The 20,849-nt window shown below is 45.5% G+C and overlaps 1 protein-coding gene and 1 long non-coding RNA gene across 4 annotated transcripts in view; one reads left to right on the top strand and one right to left on the bottom strand.

Annotated features, from left to right (window-relative positions):
• Positions 1–20,849, top strand: part of LOC135385147 (hemicentin-2-like) — a 575,110-nt gene that overhangs the window by 226,087 nt on the left and 328,174 nt on the right. The window lies entirely within an intron of this gene.
• On the bottom strand, positions 1,969–20,363 carry LOC135383003 (uncharacterized). The gene is made up of 3 exons (XR_010419600.1): positions 20,152–20,363; positions 15,433–15,729; positions 1,969–3,534 (listed from the first exon to the last, which is right to left on the bottom strand). It is a non-coding gene; the product is annotated as an uncharacterized LOC135383003 (long non-coding RNA).

Raw genomic sequence — 20,849 nt, 5'->3', positions numbered from 1 at the left:
TTACCGTGTTGGCTTGCTGAGCTTAGGATAGCGGGTTCAAACCCGGCTGAGGACGGTAGCAATGTGGGAGAGGTAAACATTGCTTCCAGCAGCGTGTGTCGGAAATTTCCGGCCCGGGTCAAAAGAACCACAGGTGGTCGTAATTATCCGCAGTCCTACCCTGCGGCACATGCAACATGTCGCCATGCTACAGGCAGACAAACCTTACGTGTAACAATACGCATCACTGAACCATTACTTTTATTTTGCCCGGCAGCGTTACGTAATCAATGACGTAGTGGCTCAGGTCATGTATTGTTGTCCCGTCGTCAGCCGACTGATGACGCCATGTTGGTGTAGAGCGTTATTTATGATGCAAGGAGGGAAGACACGTTCGCGTTTCGTACTCCGAGAGCCCTTTGTCTTTGGCAATGAAGCTGCTACCAACTGATCCTCGGGAGGGTAGACAGCGCCTCTGATGCAAAAGCGGTCCTTGTATAACTACCTCGTCACTATGAGTGAAAAACATGCGGTTAGCAGGTACGACGGTTTGAGTCCGCAAATACCTAGGGTTATCGACTGCATTACACTGTGTTGTGTCGGCTGTTACCGTGATTGTATTGAAGTGTGGACGGCGATGGTTGCAGTCGGCCTGAAACTGGTTTTCGCAGTATTTGAACCCAATGAATGAAGGCGTAGCTTTAAAAACGCGGAAATGAGCACGCTTGAGGAATATACGCAGTCCCGTGAGGTCCTTGCATAGCGCTGGGATTTTTCTTTTTCGATCTAGGGCTGCGACGCACTATCGCGCTAATAATGACGATGGTTACACCTACCTGTGGCCAACACGGGAATTATTCCCACTGGTTCCTCCTCCTGTACTTACTACTGTCTAGTATATTAATCTTCTGAAATGAACTTGACACTTGAACGCATTTCGGAATTGAGAATGTTTCTCTATCCTGACTGTGGGCTCCGGCACTGTGGCGACGTCGCGGTCAAAGCTGTCCCCAAACACACTTCGATCACAATTCGATCTACTTGCCGCTTAGTCACGTCATCTCCCAAATTTCTACTCCATTTTCACTTCGAAATCTTGTTTTTTCGACTCGAATACTTGTGCACGTTCAACGGTAAACCGACTACATCGCAGCTGCTTCTGACACCCTGAACTCGCATTTAATCAGGGCGCTTCACAAGCACCTTCACTGGCGGGTTTGCTAGTCGGTCGTGAATGGGCCATGCGAAAGCTTTCATCCGGGGTCCTCTTAAATGAAAACTTCGAACTTCGCTGCTGCTTCCACTGTGGTGTTTGTTGTTGCTTCCCTGCTGATGCTCGTAGCAGTAGAGATTAATGAGAAGCAGCGTTGCGAACGCGAAAGCGCCCCCGCCGCGCTCTCTGCATTAATCTCCAACCCGATGCTAGCGACGCTCCGTGGTATATGAAGGCAAAGCAAGCGGTTTTGTTTACACTTTGCTCGCTGGAAGAGCGGACAGATATGCCACTTTCTGTAGTTCTGTGAGATAACTTGGTTTAGTGGTCGAGTTTTAATTCTGTCGGCTTGCCTTGACGTGTGAGGAAGCAACACGATGCACAGAGAACTTATCGCATTTTGCGTGGGACACGACAGGACATGTGTCTCATTGTGAGAGTCGAAGTCACCGTAAACCGGCGTACAAAGTGCACCGTTATTGGTTGCACTGTGGTACGTTACTGATAGCGAAAGTTCATTTGAACAAATATTCGCGCAATAAGCAGGAGAATTCCTTAAACCGACAAAATACTCACTGCACTACTTTCGTACTTGTGCTCCGCAACAGGATGTCTCGACAATAACAGCCACACGTCACTGTGACGTTGAGCCCCATCAGACAGTAACAATGCAGGAGGCTTGTACATGATTTTATTACAGTACCAGAAAGTGAGGCAATTTAGAAACACACTTCCGTTTGGAACTCGCGAGTTAGCGTGTTCAAACCGTACCAGAAGTCCGCAATGTTCAATTTCTGTTTACTTTACGTACTTTATTTTCAGCGCTGTATAACTCCTCGAAGTGGGTTGGATATCCGACATTGCCATTTCCATAATACCATGTGCGTTCTGGCAGGACCACTGCGGTGTACTAACGATGGGTGCATTCTCGCGCTGAGGCTCGCCATAACGAAACATCCCTACTTTGGAGTGCATGAGATGCGGCGTTGCCATATACGTTGAAAGTTGGGGACGTAGACGAGTGACGACGGGAAGAAGGGAAAAGGCCGCTCAGTACTTCTCCAATAGCATCGTCTCTTGGTAAACACGCTCCTTAGAGTTAAACCAGTCGCATGTTTGTGTATTATGAGCTACATTCTTTTACGGGGCACCGGCCTCGGTGGCTCAGTCGGTAGCGTGTTCGCCTTCTGATCCCGATATCGCGGGTTCGAACCCGGCCGAGGACGCCAGCAACTTGGTGGCAGGGTACAAGTTGCTTATCCACGCAGTCTTCCGCGAGGGACGTTAAATACGGGCTTTGAGCTTTCATCGCACGTTAAAGAACCCTCAGGTGGGCAAAAGCAATCCACAGACCGACCGCTGTGGCGTCGCTTATGATCTCAGTTGTCTCGCGACGTAAACCCCCCAATTATTAACATTAATATTTTACGGGGCATGATAATCACAAGAAGGAAAAAGCGCGCAGTTTGGTGCGCTTTTAAGTGCGCTGTTTCATTTGTGGGAAAGTTACAGGATTCTGGGCCCTCGGTTGCAAGGCTGTGATATTCTGTGACCGAGAAGGAATTGTGCCATTTGCCTCAGAGCGTCCAAGGAATATTCAAGGCGTTTAGGTTATCTGCCGAGTTATCTGCCATCAGTTATCTTCATTCGTTATCTGCCGAGGAGCGACCTTCAGGTGAGTGCTCATCTGAAGGTCGCCTCCCGACAGAAAACGGATGTAGTGGTTCTTCTGTGCGCTTGGGAGCTGTGAAATCGAGGTGCACGCCTCCGTCTCACGTGCTACACTTTCCGATTTTGCGCGCGTTCTTTCTTACCAGAAAAAAAAAAAAAAAAAAAAGGTCTACGCAAAGGTACGCTCTAGGAATGCGATGGTTGTTTCTCGACACGCTCTACAACTTTCCAATTCATATCTTGGTCGTAAGAATAATAATTAAAAATTTAGCTAATTAGTTGCGCCTAATTAATTAATCATACACAATGAATACTGGCGATTAGCCCACGCGACTCCTCACATTTATTCTGCAGTTTTCATTCGCTTCTGACGCACCGTGTTTTTTTCTATATCCCGGTGCACGTTTGCTTGGACACTCTGTGTGCGTGCGTGTGCCTGTGTGTGGTGTGCTTAGCAGACCCATACTGATCATGAAGGCTCAACGTGCATTTCCCAGCAGATAAAGAAAGACTTCGGTCCGATGGGGTGGATGATGCGTACGATAAAAGATCCTGAAGGCGCGCGTTTGACGCCGAACCCGAGTTCCTGCTTACGTCTCGCACTTCCTTTCGGTGTACCACGACTTCCGGACAGTGTCAGCCCCGCCAGGATTCCTTGGTCAGTCCGATGCCTGCACACAACAAGCAATGTTGCGTGATACGACACAAAACAGTACCTTGCGGCCTCATTAGTCCTTCGTATCGAAAGCTTAGTAAGCTCTCTGGTACGCGCGAGATCCATATTCAGAGTCCCGGACAACCGACCGATCACTAGAGCGTGACATTTGAAATCCTGTCTTCGGTGGCCCCTCGACCTATACATGAGGGATTTGCGTCATGCTTCAACAGTCCAGTGACGTTTGTTGTTGTGTAATTAACCTAGCTGTATTAATACGGAAACCTGGCTCAAACCGCACTGGGAAAACACGCACAAACTCCTCCACGTGGGTGGGCTCAACTTGACTGTCCTAGCAACTTGCAAATATAGCTATAAAATCAATGAAATCAAATGGAGGCTTACATGTTCGTGTTTGTCCATAAATGCAGCCTGCCTCGGCAAGTTCCCGTTGTTAAATATAGCTAACCTTCTATTTTACGTCCTTCAGAGTTCGTAAGGTATAACGCTCGAATATAACTCCCTGTAGGCACCTTAGCAACAGTTCATAACCGCATCAGTTGCATGGTAGCCCCATTCCATATTGGAGTCATTTGTGAATGGGGCAAGGATGGCATGATATACCTACGGTGACTTTGGTGACTAAGAGCTTGCAGGAACCTCAATGAGTGGGGTCCGAGGCTGTTACATGACGTTACGTTATGTAACTGTGTTTTGGAAATTGACCGCCAAATTGCCCGATTTCAAGTCGGCGATGCTCTCTGCGTCCTTTCCTCGTTTCTTGTGCCTGCGTCTAACAATCGATTTAGGCAACAAAAAAAACAAAAAAAAAAACGAACAGTTGTTCGGGAAGTTGTTCGAGCATAGGATTCCTCTCGAGCAAGGGTGGATCCAGAATTTATTTGAGCGAGAGAAAGAGAGCGGGGGGGGGGGGGGGGGCTTCCTACATTACCTGTGATCAATTGAAGCACTATGGGACGACATATATTGAAGGTAGGTCAGGTCATCCACCTACCTCCCCTGTAGATCAGTGTCTTTACTTCGAGGTGCACGCCACCACATCCGCAAGCAAATCACTCCGTAACGTTCGACGTTGTTATAAAGCATAGTGAGGGCACATCTCAATAGCCTCGGCACTTCCGGAACGCGCAGCGAGCACGTGCTCAATGTATTGTATTGCCAATGCTATTGAGTATTCACGGGGCCCCTTGAAGCGCACTAGGCTCCCTAGGGATCCCTCAAGGCGGAGTGCGAATACGGCGGATAAACATTTAACCGTATAGCTCGGCTAACGCGAGTTGGCGGTTATTAAGAGAACTGCTTTTATTTGGCTTCGTTCCCAGTTCTCCCCATTTCAAACTTATCTTCTTCGCACACCCTTCTAGGCTGGTGCGTACATACCATGCAAGGTGTTTTTCGTTTTGTTTTTATTCGTTACAGAGTTAGAAAAAAAACTGTGAGAGCAGCAGTGACGCTATTCTTGCCTGCGAGTTACGCGGCCAGGCGGACGTCCTGTAGGAAGGAGCATGCAACGACTGGACGACTAATTACCTAAAATTCATTAATTAACTTTTTTAATTATATGTCTTCGAGAAAACGAGAGACAGCAGAATTGGAAGCAATCATTATATGAATCCGTCCTCCTCAAAAATCCTGAAACGAGAACGTACTTTGAGATATAAATCGCAAAAGTTTGCTATGCAAATGAGGCGAATGCAGAACTACTTAGTAGCGCAGATACGACATCGCTTCACCTCATCTTGACCGGGAAAGGGTTTATCTGGCCAACAGATTAGCGTTTATTCCAATCGGCTCGATTGCAGCAAATCACGTAACCCTTCGATACGAACGCCCTTTCTCCATTTTTGCGCTCCAGACAGTTTCGGCGCATTTGCGTAGCAAAATTTGGCGATTGATATGTCAAAGAACGTGCTCATTTCGGGACATTCAAAAGAGATAAACAGATGATGAATTTAAATAATGGATCACTACAATACTGCCGCGTCGCCTTTCCCCCCGAAAGCATCTAATTCATAAGTAATTAATAATGTTTAGGTAATTAGTCGTCCAGTAGTTACATGCTCTTTCCCACATGATGTTCGCTTGACCGCATTACCCACCTGCGAAAACCGAATCAAGGTAGCTCACATAGCTTTATTATCAAAAGTCTGTAAAGCATTTAAAAAAAATGTCCTGTATAATAAGCAGCACGCCGAACGAGGAGGCTCGAAGCCCGGAAATTATGTCGATGTCTTACCCAACACCACGATATAACATATCTCTACTCAGTGGTGTTCGAAGCAGCGAGGACGAAAAAATGAAATAAATGATCATGCATTTTAAATGAGGTGACATATGGCCCCGCATTTTCAATCATGCGGACTGACCAGAGGAAAAAAGAAAAGAATAAAGATCAGATTGCATTAGAAGGCCAACAAAAATACTTCTTATTTCCGTAGTGCTAGATTGAACTCGCGGTGCCAGTACGGACGAATGTATTGAACTGGTTCACAATGAATTACAATCAGTGTTGTACCCGCTACAAAAACGAAGTTAAGAAAACGGGTTACCGCTACCTGCTACTGCACAAGAAAGTAGCGCAATACTAGCTTCGCTACGAATTTGAAAAAAGTAACATGATACCGCTACCGCGTACCAAAGAAAAGTAGCGTAAATACTATGCCGCTACTTTTCCACTACTATCCCTTGTCTAGGCAACACATTACCGTAGGCATCTCGTTGCCGACGGCGCAATATTTGTGCAGCATAAAGTATGCTATTACTTACAGCCAAAGTACAGGGCGGTTTGTATATCTGCTCTGAACAAGTTGCAAAACACAACTTGAAATGAGCTACTAACACGCTCACTCTAGTTTTGCAACGGATTGTAGGGAGTTCCTACGAAAACGATATGATAGAGGAAGCTGTCGAATCAAAAATCAGAGACGTTATGTGAGCCCCTTCGAAGAAATCACGCGATTAGCTTAAAGCCGATTCTAGGCCCCGGATGTTCAGGCTCTAAAAATAACGATTTTAGGCGCCTATAATAGGCCCGAAACATCTCAGTTCAGGCATCAAAACGTAAAAATAGGCATATTATATTTAGGCACGCTTTTCACGCCTTAGCATTCCCGAGAAGACGGATTTCTGTTTATTTCCCTCAGAGAGGTAATATCAGGAAGTAACAAGTAGTAATGGAAGAACATGACATGCGAGAATGCCCATGACAATGGGTTACAGAAAATAAAAACGTAACAAACATTAAATAAGTGGGGAAAATAAGAATAGAAATGAAGTCTGCCTCACGTGAGGTTATGGTAACAATATGACACAAGCACCATTTCTAAGTTTGTGGGCGTGAAACTTCGTCGCCTGTCGCTAAGTACGAGCTTGTACGCCGAGAAGCTACGTTCAACGTCGACCGAAGTAACTGGCGCAAACTTGAGCTTTGGAACGTCCGAGGGGCGTATTTCCTCTGGTGTCATCAGTTCAGTTCCGGCAAGCACACCAGCCACTGATTCTAAGATTTTAAACCCTGGATTTTTCTCCAGAACATACTTAAGCTTTTTCAGTACTTTGTCGGCGACAGGCCCCTTGGGCACTTTCTCGATATTTTCTCGCACAGCAGCAATGGTAGCAACAGCATCGCAGAGTGCTTGACCGGAAGTCTCCAGTCGCCTGATGCTGTCAGCTATGAACACGTAGTTCGCCGAAATGTGCGCCAGTTCTCCAGGAAGCTTCGCCAGCTCAAAGATGTCCTGTGCACGCCTTACGCTCTCTGCTTCATCTCTCGAGAACTCGAGAATCACAGAGCGCAGACCTTCAAAGTGGCTGTGTAAGTAGTCCACTGCATTCAGCCACGTACCCCATCGGGTCAAAATGGGTTCAGGGGGAAGTGGTACGTCAGGCAGCTTGTCCTTAAATGCCTGAACTCTAGCGGGGGCTTTCAGGAACACCTTTTTCACTGAGGAGACGAGTTGATTGACTTCTGTGAAATTGGTTCTCACTTCTTCTGCAACTCGGTGGAGTGCGTGTGCGAGGCACGTGACGTGCGTCATTCTCGGGAAGAAGACCTTTAGCAGCGTGGCAGCGCGGTGCATGTAGGCAGCAGCATCAGTGTACAGGAGCAGTACCTTCTCGTCGTCAGCCCCAGAGGGATAGAGAATCTTAAGAGACGTGTTGACGAAGTATGCCACTGTATTGCCGTTCGTTTTCTCCAGTGGCTTGCTAGCAATCAGGAATGGCCGAGTCGGTTTCTCCGATTCTAACTTCCCAATTACCATGTTCGCAATGTATCTACCATTGGCATCCGTCGTCTCGTCCACTGAAATCCAAATGCTGGAGTCTCCTACCTCAGACCGAATGCTGGAAAGCACTTCCTCGTACGTATATCCCAAATAGTTTTTTCTCAGTGTGGACTCGCATGGAATTTTTGTGTTGCAGTATTTTTCCAAGAAACTCCTGAAAGCGGGATTCTCAAGCTTGGTCCACGGAATATTCGCTGCCACAAGTGCTGTGCACAAATCAGCGTGCAGAGCACTTTTCTTTCCATCTGGCGCGCAGTCCTTGAGGAAGCTTTGCCGCGACGTGGACGGGAGGTCTTTGCCACAGTTGAACGTATGGGTGGCTGTGGCAGCGTGCTGGTCCAGGTGACATTTTTTCTCGCATGCGACCTGCATTGATATGAGCTTTCATGAACGATCAGCCAGCAAGCGGGTCAAAATAACTTCGCTGTCTGGCACAAATGGTGTGCAGTTGGTCTCAGCTTTAACCAATCAGTCAACCCTCTAAATTGGGATGCCACTCGAACGCAACTTACTTTTCTCCCACACGGCTGACAGAATACTACATCCCCATCGGTGGTGTAGCAATCGAACTTTTCAATCCAAGAATTTATCAGCTTCCGCTTGCTTGACTTCACCTTCGGCATGTTGCGAGGTTTGTAGCGGTCAACAAACCACAACTGACGACTGAGGTTGTAAGGCTCCTGAACGTGCGTTGCAGATGTGCGTCTGCAGACAAGCCGGCGCCGACGACGCGCGAGCGGCGGCCGTTCTTTCTCCTTCTCGAACGCGTTGGAGTACCGACAGCAGTGTCCATTTCATCTCCGAGCGCGTTGAAACAAAGAATAATCGTCAAGGAAATGCCATTTTAGGCATTTTTTGGGGCATAGTTGCTCTTTTAGGCAGGAACTCAGAAATAGGCGCTTACGTCGAAATAGGCATTTTTAGGCAAAATAAGACCCATGTTACTGGCGTCCTTATCACCTAACTAGTGCTCTTGCATCAGAAAGGTACTATTAGATTCACAAGAAAAAAAGTAGGCATTGCCTAGAAATCCGGGGTCTACACATTACTGCGTCTTACGTCTGCCTTCGTTCCATCCGGAAGGATGTTCCGTTGCAATAAATCGCTGTCCGCGGACGTAACACGCACGCGCAACCGTAAACGCAGCAGTGTGAATCAGCCTTTATCATATTTTGGGAAACGCTATCGTGAGTACATTCCGATGTACTAAAACTCCCTCGTATGACGGAAACTACATTCGTAGAACATATTATGCGGTATGTTATACATACCTGTTCGTGCTTCGCAAATGTGGGCTAGAAAAGTTGAAAAATGCGCAGAATAACACAAATTATATTCTTCAATATTCGTAACGATACTAGAAATCAGAGGTAGTTGGCACTCGTTGGGAAACCAATTGTCCTGTATTTCTCTCTCCGTCAGTGTTGTTCCTGCTGCTTAAGGCGGACTCACTTCTTAAAAAATCTATGGGGAATTTTTGTTCGCAGGGTTCTCGTAAACCTCGCTAAATTTCTACACGAAACAGGTACAAGCGTGTTCCCCTCGAGTTTATCTAGGGAATGACATAATTTTCAATACATGGGAGTCTATGAGAGATCCAACAAAATCGCTTCTCTCGGCACGCTCGTTCGCGATATTTGGGCAAAAGTGATGTCATTCACTACAGTAACAGTCGGGGATTGATTGCAATCAACAAATTTGACAAGCTTTCTGCAGTTTTCCATATCCCTGCGAATGAAAACAATAGCTTTGTCGTTTGCTATCATGTTCTGCACGCTGGCGCCGACTACATTACTTCCTTAAAGCGCGAGAGGAAAGCAAAGCGACGAAAAGAATTTTGGGACGGTGCAGCCAACTCTCCCCGGAAGCGAACGTTAACTAGACCGCATGAGTCCGCCGTAAGATGCGCTTCAATATTCGATTGCGCCTAGCTTGATAGAGTTAGTGAAACTGAAGAAGACCGCCACATCAGTCTGCCTCATTAACAAGTAACTAAGAGGAATAACAAAAAAAAATATTATTCGCCCTCATCTCGCTTTTTTACTCTGTTCCACGTCTTCCATATTATGAAAAGTAGCGGTAACGCTAGCGGAGAAAGTGTCTGCCGCTACCCATATTTGTAGCGGAAATACTTTCCCGTTACCAATTTAAAATGTAGCGGGATCGCTACTCCGGCACTGAAAAAAGTAGCGAAGTCGGTAGCGGCGCTACTGGTAGAGACGCTATGTACTGCTTGCGACACGTCTGAAATCAGCACCCCGTGGTTTAAACCATCTCAAATCTCCAGTTATCGCAAGATTATTTATTTTGAGTAAGAAACACGTGCAGCATATGGTCCACCTTTAAATAGGATATTGGAACAGCATGTTCGCAGGCAATCAAGGAAATAAAGGCTGCAGAACTACTGACACGCGATTTGAGACAACCGTGTCCCGAGCAGTACAACACTGATTAGAATTCGAAATTTGCAACAACGATACTATGCCTCAACTTGTGGTGGCTTTCATGCATTTGTCACATTGCAGCACAAGTTTCTGTAAACCGAAAGTCTGAAAGATAGCTGCTTGAATATTTGAGCTTTTCGCCGTCTTCACGTTACTTGCCACTTTGATTCAGGTTTCCGTAGTCAAATTCGGTGACAAGAATTCGCGCTACCATTGTGGAATAAAGCCTTGCGTGAGGCGAAACAACCTGTAGTCGTGTTAAACCAATGAATAGGTCCTCCGGTGCTAAATGCGGTATACTCTAGTATTTGTTTGTAGCAGTTCCTGATGCAAAAAACAGTTGTAGAGCGGAAACTTCACACGAATAGATGTCACGTAGCACGTTTACTAAAGAGTCTGCCACTATAATCTTTCACGCGCTACATGTATTCAGTTGAAGTGGTATGACGGCAATGTGATTCTTAGGTCGAACACAACGCGTTCACTGAACACGCCGCTCTTTTTCTTAGAATTATAGAAAGCCACTTTTTTACAGCCTCGAAATTTATATACAGGGTGTTTCACCGTACCTGATAAAAGCTAATATTGAAAAATCTAATTGTCTGAACATTGTCAACGCAATTTATCTCGGGGAGATTTTGCCATGACTTCTGAGCACTTTTATCAGATTTAATTCGCGAGAAGTTGAATTTTCCCAATTGAACTTCAAAATGTGCCAAGTCAACTGACGTGTTCTTTTTTCCTTTTTTCTTTTTTTTTTTTAACAGAAACAGAAAGCGCGTGCAGGATTTACCCCATTCTGAATAAAATTAGAAAAACCGTCCTTTCGAGGGGCGCAACTTGCTGACCGTGCTCAGATCTCCGAAAGAAGCGATGCAAGGACGCCATTGCCTGCCCTCTCACTTTTCCAAGCTTCTACTGATAACGGCAGCATCGTTACAACGCAAATTTATTTGAAAGAAGAGCGAGAAGGAAACAGAAAGGACCGTTCTTCTTCCGCCGCATCTGGCGTTGTTTTTGTTTTTCCGCACTGTTGTGCGCGGAATCTATGTGTGTACATGATTGCTGGTTTTTGCTTTATGTCTTGATGACTTTAGTGTTGCATTTTCTTTTTTTAGTGTATGTGACGTTTCTCTTATTGTTTGCCATTCATTGTCGACAACTTCTCCGTTATGTTGTACCCGTTTTGGGTCTTTAACGTAGTATAAATAAATAAATAATGCAACGGAGTAAAACCGACGAGCGCTTTCTGTTTCAGTCACAAAAACGTCACGTGGACTTGACAAATTTTGGAGATCAAGTGGGAGAATTTAATTTCTCGCGAATTAATTTTGATAAAACTGCTCAGAAGTAATGGCGAAACCTCCCCCGAGATAGATAGTTGACCTCATAACGTTCGGACAAGTAGATGTTAGATTACGATAGATGTAGTACGATTTTTCATCACGGTAAGCGAAACACCCTGCATATTGTGAGAAAGAATCAGTACCTCAATCATCCCGATCATCATCACCATCTTCGAGGCGTATATTTTGACGTGAGGTACCTTTCCCTCGTTCACAGCGTTATATCTTTACCGTTTCACCCACAGAAAAGCCTTTCCCTATCATAAGCTCGTCTTTTGACAGAGGAGTGTCGTGATCGACCGATATCTCCGTCGTTAATAACCACAGTGGAGAATAGATTTACACGTCAGGTGAGTCAGCCTCCATTTGTGTGTCGACATGCTGCACGTGTCGCGGGGTAAGACTACGGATAATTTCGACCACTCGCGTTCCTTAACGTGCGCCGGAAATCTCCGATACACGGTGCTAAGAGCAATGTTTGCCTCCCCCATATTGCTCACGTCCTCGGCTGTGATTGAACCCGCGATCTTGAGCTCAGTAAGCCAGCACGTTGTTGCACCTTACTTACACATTACTTTACACATGTAAGGTACACCTACCTTGTACCTTGCCTTACATTTTTCGTTACGACCCTAACGTCACTACAGCCGTCGCAAACTCGCCGTCGTTGTCCTTGTATGCCTACAAGAGTCTTATAACGTATCTCGTGCGCTTCATTCGCTGCATGCTGTGCACCTTCCATCAGACACTGCACAACCACAGAACGCGAATGTTCTGTTCGCCTTGTACCGAAATTTGTTCCTCACACCTTCTTCGCAAGGTTCCTCAAAACCTGCTTCACTGATTGCTGATATTCTTGGGAGCCTCCTAGTGTTCATTTTTAACCTTCCAAATCTCGCATTAAACACAGACGAGATGCTAACCCCTCTCCCAGGAATAGGCAGATGTCGTTCCGAAGCGTAGCGTCCTTTCTTGCTGACCTTTCCTGTGGAAATAAATATCCCCCCCCCTCCGTAGACAGTCACCTTAAGCCCGCGAACCAATACGTTATTCCACACATGCGCGGTAAAATAGACATTTATTGTGCCAACAACGAATCTTTCGGAGATTCCGGAAATATGTGTACTCCACAGACCATGCCATGGGGCACAGGAGTGCGACTGAAATGGGGTACCTGTGTTGTCCCCTCTACTCCCGAGATTAACCTCACTGAAGCAAGCGTATACGCTGCCACGCGATCCCTAATTATCGACCATCATAGAAGTAACGTGATAGGCAGGGATGAACATATCTGCTCTGGTTGTTACGCCACAGGAAGCTGCTGACTTCATTAGTGCGATTAATATTCCACTAACGATCCCTTCGACAAGATGGCGAGGACCTCAGCCTCATGCTACTGGATAATGTGTATTAAATGCGAGGATTGACAATCTTGGGAAATTGGAACTGCATAACTAAAACTGTGAACTCAACGTGGAACTGTCTACGTATCTAAGTCTAGTTTTCGGTAAAAACGAGAAACGGCTGAGTATGGTTGATTCGTCCCACGCGTTGTTCGAACGAGGCTGTTGTTTCAATCTCATTTACGCTGGTTGTTGGGAAATAATAAGTCGGTGGCCTGGAAGAGAAACAGGGAGACGCGGTGTTTGAATCTAAAGACACGGCAATAGAAAGGAATAGAGCAATGATGCAGTAATTGAAAGATAATGAAATGAAAGCATAACGGCGACGCTTTAGGTCCCAAGTGGATAATGTACTGACAGGCTTAGAAGAGTCATGTCTCGCATATCCGGAAAACTCGTTATCCGGACTCCATTACCGGGAACGAACTTGCTAGCATTGCATTTTGTCTCGGTTATCCGGAATTCGTTACCCGTATCCGGACAGCAAGTACGGGGACAAATGGCCCTACGTCATTCTGATTCGCTTATCTGGAAAAGTGTCAACATCCTCTGTCCCTGGCGTGTGCTGTATTCGCCTTGTTCCGGTAGAGGGTCACATCTTACCGGAGGCATTCTGTACTGTTTGGCACCCTTTTCGTGTGTTCGGGCACACGGCAGAGATGGTAGGCGAGAAGCGGAAGAGGTGCACTGTATACACCGGGTGCAAGAAATCCAGATGTGAACGTGAAGTGTCCAGGACGTCCGAAAGCATCGCCTGTCTCTTTGCCTCTGCTCTGCCAAAACCATGTGTAAAAAGACAAAAACATGTGCGCGGGACCAACTTGATATGCGATTACCCTTCTTTGAGCAGTAGAGTTTTGTCAAAATTCTGTCGAACGACTGCCTACTAATTTCTAGCAGTCCACTTCGCACGAGTTTTGAAGTGACGATCTTACCATTGTTTCCTCTTTCTGAAGCTATAAAGAGGTCTCCTAGATTTGTTAGTTTCCTCAGAAGTTCGTTTGGTTCGCTTATCCGGAAATTCGTTATCCGGACGAAACGGGACGACTCCCGAGGTGTTCGGGTAAGTGAGACATGACTGTACACCGGCATAAGTCGTGAAACACACATAGAGAGTTAGTGTCACTAATTCCATGTGGAAGTCCAGAACGGACATCTAACGCTAACTGGTGGAACATATTCTGGGAAAATCGCAGGTTGCCCGTTTACAAGACGCTATGTAGTTTCGGCGGTCGATCTGACCAGTTTTGTAGGATAATCGTGCAAGAACGAACTGAACGCATCCAGCAATCAAGCTTCTCAAGCTACGATTTTCGCAGATTAGAGGCGGATTTAGGGAAATTTGCAACGGGGTTTGGGGGGGGGGGGGCTGATTCTAACGTTAGTTCAACTGCGAACATGTCACAGTCTAATCCATGCAATTAAATTTCGTTTTATTTAAGTTTGATGGTAATAATGGTAATGTGTGTTACACGTTACCAAGCTTGATGGAATTACTTGGTGGAGTGACAAAAGTTCCCCATAGATAAATGCCATCGACCACGTTGTTTATCCGTGTCATTCTGTTCAACCATACATTTTTCGATACGGGAACTGGAGCACCCTCTGTACCGCGTTAGATGCAGTACAAGTCAATTGTTCACGGGTAGTTCACGTGTAGTTGCTCACATGTTGAACCCGCATTTGATGTTACGCATAATATTGGACATTTTGCGGTGATGAGGACACCAGTTGCCGTTCACGTACTGTTTGCTTCACTGATCCGGATGCAGCAGCCTGTCCACATAGAATCCCCAGAGTCAGCGGGATGACATGATCGAATGGCAGGATTAGGAAGATGGGATAAGTGAACTCAAAAAGAAAGCTGTCGTCGCGGCCCCAGGCCATTTTTTGTCCGCTGAGAGAAATACTAATGCATGATAACGGACACTATTTTTATTCGCCTAAACGTATCGTTACGTTGCGATCAATCTTAGCATTATCTTCTTCGGTAGTCCTCAGTCTCATTTCTTATTCCTTATCTCATGTTCTGCTCTTCCTGGCAGGTCATGCTTGCGTAATCCAACGTGATATTGATGGACGCACTTTTCTTATTTGTTGCAAATCCCAAGAGCTTGCGTCAAAGTATCTGTTATCGCCGTTGCATGAAATATCTTGTTTTCATTAAAGGTCATCACCAATGCTTAAGCTTCGTTTTAGTTCTTATAGGTGGAATCCTATTTTTGGGACGAGTCGAATGAATTTCTGCAAAACTGTGACAGACAATTGCCCCTTCCTCAAACAATCGAAGCATGGAGTGCGAAATGTTAGACTTTTCTCCATGTTTGATGTGACAATGATGATAGTTCGTGGCCTGACTCTGCGAGAGAACTGTGATCATGAGCCCGTGCATTAATTTTGCCTACATCACCTACCTGAGGGCCATCTCGTGGGGGACGATATCTCAGCACACGGTGCACCGATTTGAAAGTCCCTCGCAGAAGACTGCGTGTCTGAGCAACTTGTACACTGCCACCGAGTTGCTGGCGTCCTCTGCTGGGATCGATCCCGCAACCTTGGGGATCAGGAAGCTGCCAACAGATCCGCCGAAGTTCAAGTTAGATGTTGACATGGCCGCGAATGTGCGCAGTTGCTGTACTGTAGCATTGATACTAGACGTCCACTAGTCCTTCATGTGTAGCGCTAAGATGGCCAGCCAGATGAACTCCTACCTGAGCAGAGGAACGATGCACGTTGCCTAAGAATCAGTGTTGTATGTAACGCCGTTACAAACAACGCCGTTACAGTAATCGACACTTCTTTCGGTATCCGAGTGCGGATCGTGATACTTTTTTTAAATCGGTATCGCAAAAATATTTCCCTTACAAATTTGTGGTAACGCGATCTCTGTATCGTTACGGATACCGATACTTTTTTAGTTCCCCACCCTTTCGTCACCGGCCATATTTCTTACTCTTCTTCATTGTCACTGGTCCGCCTAGCTCTCGAAAAGAAGCCTGTGAACACGCCTACGCGCTCCGTAGCGAGAACTATACCAAACACATGCTCACTTTTTTTTCTTCGAACCCGGAGGAAATAACCACGCTGCGCTCAACAAAGGAGTTGAGGTCAACGAACAGTGGTCAACTTCATGACAGTGCGCTCTAGATTCCACTGATAAGCTGCTGTGTCGCACTGAGTCACGCTCACAACTTCGGATAGGTTTCCTTGGTCAACGACTCCACCGTATGCGGGGTCCTGAGACTAACGTAATTGTCATATTGGCCTCTGTCAGCTGCCGGAGAGACCATGGCCTGCTAGGATGGCAGAAAAAGACTTTCGGAGAACCAGCTATTGATAAAAGTCAAGCAAAGTGTCCGAGCTACATAACAAATATGCTGTCTTTTTCACTGCAAAACTGTCTTTTTCCCAATTTGCTATTATACAAATGGGGTATTCACGTAAGTGAGATTTCTATGTTGCGTTATCTTCGTATTTCCAACAAAAGTATCCGGCAAAGCATCGCATTACTTTTTTAGTAATGGTAGCGGTACTCCGTTACTTTAAAAAAGAAGTATCGATATCGGTATTTCGATACCTTTTACACAAGTAACGAGTATCGGTATCGCGATACCACATTTCGGTAACGGGTACAACACTGATAAGAATGCAACCAACGTATTCAATGGCCAAATATTATGAAGAAGGACCAAGAGTGAAATGAAGGTATATATCACGAGTGAACGGCTGCAGCAAGAGACATTTGCTTTGCTATACTGGGGGTTTATTCCCTAAGTATATTTATTCTCGTTCTGCATAATCCATATACTCTCAATAATAACGTGTAGTTAATAAAAGTTTAACACCCGTCGGGTCACAGGTTCACTCAATTGGACAAAATGAGTAAGCCCGTCTTCACTCATTCAGTCAAAAAAATTTGCAGACTTTGGGAACTTTTTGCGGTTCACAGAGTCCTGGTATTATTTTTATTGATCCTGTTCGAAATAGTTCCCACGTGTGTTTTCTTTTAGAGCACACAAAAGAAATAAATCGTCGCTTTAAGACCGTTAGTTATCATAGTATCGAACCGGAAAGTAATATTCTATTTTTGGGTACCCTCGTCCATGCCAGCTCTAAGGTTCGAAAAATGGATTATTTAAAATATATCGAACCATACTTCGCTGTTTCTAATACATGCCAGATGAAAGTGAAAAGAATAAAGCGAATAATATTTTATTCAAGTAAAAAGAGCCGCCATTGCCCCGCTATAAAGTCTCGAAGTCGACGGCAAGAAGAATAGAGCTCGACACTCAACTGTACATCAATGCATAGATGAACTTTGGCGCCAACTTGTGGGCGTCTTTTAGGGCACACGACGCGTCGCTTTTGCTTTATGCAACTGGGTGTAAGTGCCCACAAGACGAAACATTTTCCAGCGTATGATTGAAAAGAGCTTCCGTTCTTGGATAATAAGCCTCCTTTGACGGGAACCAGTGACAGGTAAAAAAGGATTATTCCGTTGTTCACGCTAAGAAGACGACGGTATTATTATTATTCAACACAGGGGAGGGGCCGCCTACGGGACAACTATTGTGAGGGGAAGCTTCTTATCGACTTACGAAGCACCCCCTGCTTTATTTTTGCTTCTTCTTCTTTTTCCGCTTCTGTTGCAATCCAAATATGACGTTATGCGGCTAACGAAAATCGGCGACGAACCATGAAATTGAAACAGCGGAAATGGGAAGGGCTCTACAAATCGTTTCTTTTTAAATTATTTCTCTGTATAGGAGTTCACTTTTGAAACGGTCGGCTTGCAAACGGTCTGGAAGGTGAGAGAGCTTTTTTTCCTCTCTCTCTCTCTCTTTGATTATGTGATATTGCATATATCTGGCGTTTGTCGCATTATATTTGCTTGTGTGGGACGTCGTACGCTTCGCTGGATATACTCGGGTGTCCATTACTTTTGTTACACACTGTAGCTTTCTTACTACGGGTGTCTCATAGGAAAGAAATACCGATCTGTGTTGCAGAACAGTCACAGCCGACCTCATTGGCGGGATACGCCCCTTCTTGCTTCCGCAAAACAGAATCGTTCGACCATGACTTTACCTCGGTAGCACTGTATCGACAGAAAATACGGCGTAGTTCGTAAAACATATGTGAGCAAACTGCACAGCGCTATACAAATAAAATAAGACAGGGCATCTCGGCTTGATTAAATAACAGTGACGACAGAAGCCATATCCCATTCCACCATTCCAAGGAAGACGAACAAACGTTAGACAGAACGATGAGAAAGCAGGCGATCTGGCGGTATGGATATTCATGTTTATGCTGACAGTTTTAGTGTCATACTGATGCGTCATCAGCTATTTTCATAGTTAAATGTAATAAGATATAAGTTTTCCTTCAGAACCCGAGACGCCGTTCTTATGTTGAAGACGACCATAGGTCCCCAAGATTGAGCGGAAAAAGACGCACACGACACGAATCTCAATGAGCTTAGTCTTGCGTGTCTCCCCCTCAATCTCGGTGTTGTAAGTGGGTAAACATTAGACAGCTGCATAAATTGTGTTACTGTTGTTTATTTGAGTATTTATATATGCATTTATCAGCATTATCAGCAATTTGTTTGGTTCCATACGGCGATGACTGTCTGGCATCATCCTCAAATGTCGTTCTCAGTAGAATAGTGTTTTTGCGATGAAGTACCACGGGGACATCCAATCCAAGTTCTATCACTGAGCATGTTACGCTATATTCAAGATACGTGAGGTTCGCAGTAGGTTTACTTTTTTGGTGACATGCTTTTAAACCAATAGCGGCAGGTGCCGCAATAAAACTCTTCTTCGTACTCTCATGTTTTGCTCCTCTGTTTATTTGAACCCTCAATTTCCGTTTGATCATCCCTTTCCCCTCATTTATCTTACTTCGCTTCATTTCTTTCCCGCCTGCCGCTATTCGAGCTGTTAATAGGTAGCTGTGAAATACTGTGATTGTTCTGTTTTGTTTGCGCAGTTTTGCGCAGTGGCGGCGTCGTAGCCGGTGCAGGCCACGACCACTGTGATTGGTCGTTGTTGAACACGCTGCGATAGGCATAGTGGGATAAACAACACGCTCACGGATAAAGCAGGACACAAAAAGAAGAGCAAAATAAAAGACTGAGCCGAGCATAGCATTTGTCGAAAATAGCACAGAAGAACTTTACCAATGTGCGAATTATTGAAACTAGTCCAAAGTGAAGTGCAATGCGGGTGTCGACTGTGCGACTGTTTTCATGACGATAACATTAAATGATATTTAAAACAAGAACAAAGAAAACATGACCGGGCTTACACTCGCCACCTGGCGGTCGCCGTTGGACCAACCTCTGAGGTTCTCTCTTCTCTTTTATTTATTTTTATTTTTTAATTTTATTTTTTGGAGCACTGCCAAGCAATTGTGCCTCAGCGGAGTAGAGACGTTGAAGTGTGGAACACAGGGAATGGTTAGCGTCCTGGGCCGCCCAGTCTAAAAATACACCAGGCTGGTTCTGGTGTGTTTTTGTCTTTCACACCAGTGGAATGAAGTGGGAATTCAGACACTGGTCTGGTGTCCTGGTGTGTCACGTTCTGGTGTGTTCCAGTTCTGGTGTGTCGCGTTCTGGCGTGTTTCCGTTCTGGTGTGTCCCGCTCTGATGGGTTCCCGTTGTGGCGTGTTCACGCCAGTGTGTAGTTCGCAACAGTACCAGAGAAATGAAAGACAACGTGTAGGCTTCATATATATGTTTGGCGACTTAGCTGTTTATTTAGCTCTCCTCTGTTACAGCAGTCTGGCAAGTCGAGCAGCAGTTCGCGTACTGTGCCGGTCGTGGTCTTTGATCCGTTGCGTCGCAGCTCACAGATCGTTTACGACAGCCAAAGCCTTATGTTTTCCTTTGATGGTTTTAAGACCTTCGCTATGTATTCTGCCGAGTACCTACGGGCTTCTCCATAATGCTTGCAAAAAACTCCGAGAACAATTCTGTCATGAGTGTTAGACAAGCGAATGGAAGTTGCAATTGCCATATGTGATACTCTCTGACTGCCATTCTCTAACAAATATATTCTCCGAGAACTAGAAATGCAACCAGGATAAAAAAAATAAAAAAAACACGTAAGAAAGACGTAGTTTACCTGTATTTTGGTGGCTGTTTGCTTCACGCCAGAAGTAGACGCATGCCCCAACCGGCAAACACAGCTGTACAAACTTGACAGTTGGTTGATGTCTTCACCTACAACCCGTACACTAGCCTTTCAAAGCAACGACAATGTCTTCTTGCATGCCACGCCAAAATCAAAATGTCCGTTAGTTGCAACCACACAGACAATGCACGACGTGATCGAGCCTCCGGCTCTCGGTTGCAGACTGCAGCCGGTGTGCTGGCGCCGTCCTGCTCGCGCAGTTGTTCTTGCTGTCGATGGGATGACCGTGTTACGTGAGTGGAGCAGCGGACGTCGGTTCGTCGTCACAAGGTTCGGTTTTAAATGCGTTGCAATCTTGCTGTCGTATTTGTGCTGAGTGATCATATGGAGTCTTATGGTGTTCCGCAATAATGTTATAAAGCATATGGATTCCCACACCATCCCACCAGGCTATATGGTTTATTCACTGACGTCATCTCGCCGCCATACTGTTGGTCCCTCGAAGTTATGTTCCCGCATTAGTTCGCTGCTATATGCTTTTTGGGTGACTATTAACTTCGAAAACATGAAAATTGCTTGGATATGCTACAAATCACACTGCACAATAACTCTGAAACACCAAATATACGGTGGGTGCGATATGGTTAGCAACATGGAGGAAGGAAAGAGAGGAGGAGCCTTGTTGCTCT

Source organism: Ornithodoros turicata, chromosome 2 (genome assembly GCF_037126465.1).
Source record: "Ornithodoros turicata isolate Travis chromosome 2, ASM3712646v1, whole genome shotgun sequence".
Classification (NCBI taxonomy): Eukaryota; Metazoa; Arthropoda; class Arachnida; order Ixodida; family Argasidae; genus Ornithodoros; species Ornithodoros turicata.
Note: the sequence above shows the minus strand (reverse complement) of the source record. Positions and strands in the feature narration are given on the sequence as shown.